We start from the raw sequence: 7544 nt of genomic DNA, 5'->3' as shown, positions 1-7544 counted from the left end.
GAGTCAATGGATGGATCCTACAAGCTATAAAAACAATATACACAGGTAGCAAAGCGAGTGTAAGAGTGAATGGGAAACTGAGTGACTGTTTCGATATTATTCGAGCAGTTGGACAAGGATGCGTTATGTCTTCATGGTTATTTATATTATTTATGGACAAGTGTTTAAGAATGGCTCTCTTCGACGAAGAGGGTGTGGATCTCGAAACAGTAAGGGTACGAGGGTTAGCGTTCGCAGATGATAAGATTGTTATGGCAGAGTCTATCGAAGACCTACAAAGAATGTTGAAGTAAAAACTTACAAAATTTAATTTTCAAATAAAAATTCACAAAGTTTTTAATCCTTGCAATGAATATCCAAACAGTTCCGAATGATTCTAAACCAGTTTTTTCACTTTCAAATATTTTGTACAATTTAAAAAGCCTTTTATTCAGATTGTCTGATTTTCCAGAAATCATCTTCTAAAGTTAAAATCTAATCTTTTTGGTGGGAAACTTATATCTTTGTTTGAAAATTCCACATAAAATTTTAAATATGATATTATCCTTTCTTATACTTGCTAATAGAATTCAGGAGAGCAGCAAAAGCAAGGATTCGACTACCAGCAGCGATCCACATCTTTAATATAGTTGATGACAGTATGCGACACTAAATGAGAGTAAACGATACTGATTTAGAGTGAAATAAAATTTTCTGGAAGATTTTGTAATACGTGTACTAGTGTTCTCTCCATATGCCACGTACACAATTTGGATTTGCTGACTACAATTTTTTGCCTCTTGTGCCCCTCTTCCTATAAAAAAGTTGTACACGTGATGTATGGATGGTTTGTTATAATTAACTCTATTAAACACCTTGCGTAATTTAAAAAATTATATCAAAATACGCTCACAATTTGAAGAAAGATTGAAAACAAAAACTGATCTTTATTCATACAACGTTATCTCTTCCAAAATTTCAATTATGCAACATATTTGAATAAAGATTCATGTGACAACGCTTTTCGATTTTAGTAATAACTAATAATATCAATTAACGATAGACGTATTTTTTCTGTGACATTTTTTTCTTTCGTCGAAATGAATATCTTGTTTCAATATTAAAGAAAAATAGTGTAATTATCTCCCAAAATAGTTAAATGTTAACTGTTGTTAAAAGCTACTTTCAATTAAGTAATTAAATCTTCATTAAAAAAAATAAGTTTCAAGGGAAGAAATCGAAATTTATGAAAAAGATTAATTTTTGACAAAAAATGTAACAGTTGATATCTCAACCATAAACCATAAACGATCGCATTTTACTGGAGCCCTTTTATCACAGCGAACATATTCTACCATCTAGTAGATATAAGAATCTTGGTCAGCACTTATTTCCACCTGTTAAAAGATGTTGGAATTTCAATTTAAGAACTGCATTCATAATAATAAATATATTAACTACAAACGTTGATTCAATGTAAGTACTAAAATATAGATTATGATTCTTAAGTTTCTTCAAGAAATTGAATTGCAAGAAATTAAAATGAAATTGCATAACAAATTTACCTTAATCGTAACTTCGTTTGCATAGGTATTTTTATAAGAGATAAAATAAATTTTAGGGGTTTCACGTCACATCCTAACCTATGAAACAGACTGAGAAAATTGATTTAACATTAACGGAGAAGAATAGTAATAATGCTTATTTATTAACAAAATAATTCAGTTACCTTTCAAAGTAATCCGCTTGCTCCAGAAAATTGGATACAATTTTGTGAAATTTAACAAATTTCTTAACGAAAAGCCCTGGTCAACGATTTCGCAATGACGGCAAGTCTGGGAACCGCAGAACCAAAAGTGGGAAACCGTATAATTAAAATTAGTTTTATTTTTCTTTCATAATTGATAAAAAAACACCTAAAACACAAAAAATTGGTCTTTCGCCAGTCAGATATTTACAAACGACCCACTTACGGCAGTCGTTTGTGGATATTTCTTCAGATGTTTTTAAGGTTATGATGCTTCTATTATGCACCATTTTTGGCATAACTGGGTCCCGGTGGGAACTCGATCAGATCCGGGCCGGGCAAATAACAAAATAGTATCCCGGTTTGACCGGTCAGATTCTGACCAAAAACCTTCTTCTGGTCCGGTCAATCCAGGCTATTTCTACACGTGTCAAACCTAAATATAATGAGCACTTTCCTCATAGAGGAACAATTTTGAAATACATAGTCAGAAAGAAATTTACAGATTTAATATTTATGATCGAAATGTCTTTTATATTGATGCATCAACATTTGATTATGTCCATTAAAAAGTTCTTGTGTTTAGAAGAGAATTTTCAAATATCATAAAGTGTAAAATAATGCTATAAGTATCTATCGAAATCTTTCGGGCAGTTTCAGAATATTATTTGCAAAAATAAGCCCTGAATATTTGATCAATTTACTTGTCAAATTCGCCAAGTTATCGTATTCAGAAAAAGTATATTTTCAGCACGCACACACTAAAAAACACTCTCATAAGCAGATATATCAGGACAATTACTGGGAATATTGTATTTAAAAATTTTAAACTTTTGAAAACACCTAAAAGAAGAAATAAAAATGAGAATAGATAGAAGAGAATGAAGCCGAACAAAAAGAAATTAAAGAGATGGAAAAGGAAAGAGAAAAGATAGGCAAAAAGGAAGCAGAATAAAAGAAATTAATTTAATGTTATCATTTCTTGTAGTAAGTGAAGCAATTATGTTGCAATATAACAAGAGATATTCTCCATGAACAAACATACCCTTTATGAACATTTGGTTATTTCAAACCCTATTGTTGAAAGTGGGAAATATTCATTTACTTATATAAAAAAAATAGATTACAAAAATATATTACAAAAAAAAACTGAAATGAGATGACCCTGATAAAAATACATATTTCTGCGAAACGGGAATATTTTTCAAGTTTATTTGGCAAGTTTAAATTGTATAATTTATATCATAATTTAATTTCAGAGTCCCAAAATACTAAATTCAATTCTCAAACAAAGTTCTTAAAAATTGAAATTGATAACACAGTACAAGAGATTAATAAACGGGATAATTTTTCAAATTAATTAAAACATCGAATACAAAAATTCATAAATAATGGATCGATTGATAGGTTGTTTTATTCCCAAGAATTAAGTTTGAATAATCTAAAGTGTAATAAAAGAGACAAATGTATAAACAAGTCAAATCTACTACAAAACAGGTTGTTATCAAATAAAAATATCCCGGATAAGATAGCTGGCTCACATCTGGCTCACATCGGTAACTGGCCTGGACTACACCTGTGATAAACACACGGCCCGATCAGTGCCGGAAGTAGCAGCTCAACCTGGCTGCCAGGTCGGTCCGGACCAAATCCCGATTAATTTACGGTTAAAAATATAATTTGTTGAATTTGGAGATTTTTTTCTTAACTAATTACTAAATGAATTTGTTTCATTTAAAACATGTATTTTAATCACATCGAATATAGAACATAATCACTTCAAATTATCGCGCGTTCAATATCAAATAAGGCTGCTACCAATGCAACACATTGGCAGTGCTGTTGAGGAACCGAATTGGTTTTTTTGCGTCTTCTTTTTTTTTAAATTGTATTTATCACACTTTTTCTCTGCATGGTTTTCTTTAATTGTTGCAGATTATATCGGCAATATTCTGATTTGGAGATCATCTCGGCGAATAAAGTTATTATGTACCCCACAAGAATGCTCAAATGTTTTTAGAGTTTTAGGAGAAAATATTTCTGCGGGAGATGTATTATGAAACAAATGCCGAAATAATATCAATACTCATTCACAGGAATGTAAAGAAATGTGACCTTGAACTTTTTTTAAACAGTTTGAAGTATTCATTTTCTGGCGACCAATGGTTCTTTGAAAAACGAAGAAAAATCAATTCAGAATTAATTATAACAGGAAACTTTGAAATTTTTTCCAAAGAGTTGTTTCTAGCCATAGATACTGCTTTCTTTGCAGGTCAAGAAAAAGATCACTACAGTTTCATTTGAAGCTCGACGAAAAGCATTTGCAAAGAAGCAAATTTATATTTCTAACGAAAATCAGTGGTGCTCAAATCATTTAATAAAAAATCGATTTTTTAAAGAAGAATTGTTCATATACCGTATGAATTTAAATACTAGCAAAGCGTCAATAAATTATTTTAAAATATAATTTGCTATTAAATTTAATGCCTTCACGATGATTTATTTTGATGAGAATAGATATTTCGGATTCCAGTCGTGTAAAAAACTACGAATTTTTCCGACGTTTCGTGAACATTGCATGACACTTCTTTAGCTGACCAGGTTAGCTCTAAAGAAGTGAACTACAATGTTTACAAAACTGGCTCAGATCTACAGAACATATTTTCTCGTACTTCTTTCGTATATTTTTCTTTAGGATTATTTAAGGGCTAGAGAAGTTTTTTTTAATGATTTATGAGTTTCTTTGGCATCCCAAAAATAGCACAATATTCAGAAACGCTTACATTTAGCCTGGGTGCGTACGTTATTTTAAGGATAATTTATAGGAGATAGGGGTTGTTTGAACAAAAGATAATTCCTGAAAAATTCTGGCAATGTTGATTTATTTAAATTTTTTTAATTTTATGTAGGAATTTCTACTCGTATGATTGCATCATTCACCTTCGTATCATCGGCATTGGTATCATAAATAAGTCCAAAATACCCCATGAGGTCCATTTTAGAAACCCAAATCTCTACACCAGTATAACTCTCTACATTATAACCCACCAGAAAACCAACCCTAGCACTCTCAGCAATACTAGTCGGTCCCTAGTTAAGGCTTCGAAATAAAATTGATTTCGTTTAAATCCAATTAACCTTGATGCATTTCGATCTGTTCTAATTTCACAGCAAATAATTCTACACCTAGAAGAATACAATGCCTATACCTTCTGAATCCACCAAATAACGCAAGGTCACTCTGACTGATTCTGCGCCATTCGGATCTCAGTATGAACATTTATTTGAATGTTGCTTATAAGCCCCAAGAACTGTCTGAAATATATATCTCCCTGAGTCAGAATATCTAGGAAGAGACCAACCTCTGCACCATTAGTTGCTTAGTTGATAATGCTGCGAGAGCTTTGGCTGATTCCAATCCAAGGCTTAAACCAGCGATAGATCAAAAGAGCAAATGAAGCTTCCCCTTAATGGAATAAGATGATGGATGCACAAGAAATAGCGCGTCTCTTTTCTTTACAAAGCGGTGGAGCAGGCGACCTTGGCTTTAATTTGAAGATCAGAAGTGAGAAAATCGCATCACTTTATCTAGGTTTCTTATTTCTAAAAGCTGAAGCGCTCCGAGAGAGATAAAGTTACTTGTGCCAAACAAGAAGTGCCAAATTTTTTGAAACTAAGATTTTCAGACAGAATTTTCCGTGAACACATGAGGCCTGACATCATTATTTAAAATATCGAGAAACTAATTGTATTTGTGATCGGTGTCTCGGCTCGAGCTGAGTACAGCATCACTGCGAAGGAGAAAAGAAAGAATCAGAAGGATCAAGACGTTACTAGTGAGCTGCAGCGACTGTACCAAGAATATTCTTTTAAGGTAATTGTCCTCATGATCCGTGCTTTGGGAGGTTTGAAACTATCACTAGTTTGTAACTTTGGAGCCATACCCACGTAGCAACAATATGCTAAGAGTCTTGCTGAATGGAAGCAGAAAGCTGCCATCATTTGGTTGGTATGTTACCTCAAGACACGCGAGGGTTTTGCAGCCCATGTTTATGATTTAGTCATGCTCTGCAGCCACCGAGTCGCAGTCGTGATACGCGGCTACACGAGGAGGCGATTAAAGGGGTTCTTCAATAAAGGAGCCTCATAATAGGTTCTCACTGTGCAGTTCAGTAACAACTTGGATTTTCTAGATATAGAAACAATATTTTTGACCGTGAAAAAGCAAATAAGAATTCAAGTTTTACGATCTCAACCTAGAATAATAATAATTATATGGCACAGGTATATGGCGACACTTACTTTCAACGACACTGCATTTGGCTAACTCTCCAATGCAACGAACCATGCGGTTAGTTCAGCAGTATCACACAGTGATATCCATAACAGGTCTCTTTCAGATGAAGGCCATGGTTAACTCGGGGGCAGCAATAAGACCGAACTAATGTGACGACCAGACAATTGGTTGTAAATCAATATATAAAATCTGAAATTCTACTATTTGGTATGAATAAACTTAAAAAAAATTATATTCATTCGTTCAAAATTGTCTTGTTAGCTTGGAAAATGAAATATTTTCTTAAAAATTATGGTTTTCAGTTTGGGAATTCTATTTGTTCCACAGAAAATTCAATCAGTTGGCTGTAAATTTACTTTCTGGTTGAAAGTGCATATTCAAGTAGGGGAGAGTGGGGCTGTGCAGACAGTAGGGCAGTTCAGCCCGGTAGTCGCTTCATTAATAAAAATTATTATTTCAACCCTTGATACACGTTTATAATAATTGTATCAATTTCAATCTTTATTCGTTCTCATTGACACGTCTTCCTAAGAATTTTAATTTATTGTTATATATACCGTCTGGTTCAAATTTATCTGCTTCAATGTTTCTATTCATAATAAATGAGATAAAATAAATCAGATGTTTCTGAATTCTTCCTCAAAAACTTGGAAAGGGCGATACATTTGTCATCTGATTTAGTGATGCCCATAGTCATAGTTCCATGGCAGATAAGGGGTCACCAAAAGTGAAACAATGAGTAGTAGCTTATTGTAGTTAATTTTCATCTATTTTAAATCGATAATAACATTTTTTTAATAATATTTTGCATCACTAGTATACCTTCTACAATAATTTTACATTGCACAAGGAAAATCGCAATCAGAACTCTATGTAGTACAGCAAAATTAAACCTACTTATTTATACGGATCCACCATGATTTAAGCTTCCGTTCTGCCAACGCTGAATACTGCAGTTACATTAACATTTTTATACTTTAATTTTGAGGCTTTGAACTCTCTTTCATGGGCTGTAAACTTGAATTGCTAAAAGCAAGCGCAACAAGTACGGATGCGTCTGTTGCTTTTCAGACGGTTTCAATCAAATTTTTGGCTGGAATCAATAAAATCTTTTGCTGGACTCCAGCAAAACCTCTGTTAAATTATTACAAAGATCCATAAAAAATTTTGCTATCAACCAATACAAGACACTTTTGCTAAATAGAGGACGTAACTGATAGCAATGTGAAGTTGCTGATTTAAAGATACTAGTATTTCAAAGCCTTAATATTCTCCTTCTTTTTAAACCTTATTTACTATTACTATTTGTCGAGGAGTCCTCTGTATTGACAAGTATTAATTGTTTTTAGGTATGCCTTTCTCTAAACCCATTCAATTGATATTCACCATGTAGATATAAATAATTCCTGAACGCAAGGGTATATGCTTGACTGTATTCTTTCTTGATTAGTCTAATGCTGCTTGCAGTGGTTGCTTCATGTTGGTGCAAAAGCTGTACCTGCTCTCGTTCTACAATATCTA

The sequence above is a fragment of the Belonocnema kinseyi genome, chromosome 2, assembly GCF_010883055.1.
Source record: "Belonocnema kinseyi isolate 2016_QV_RU_SX_M_011 chromosome 2, B_treatae_v1, whole genome shotgun sequence".
NCBI classification, from domain to species: Eukaryota; Metazoa; Arthropoda; class Insecta; order Hymenoptera; family Cynipidae; genus Belonocnema; species Belonocnema kinseyi.
The sequence above is the reverse complement of the archived record's forward strand: the minus strand, read 5'-3'. Positions refer to the sequence as shown.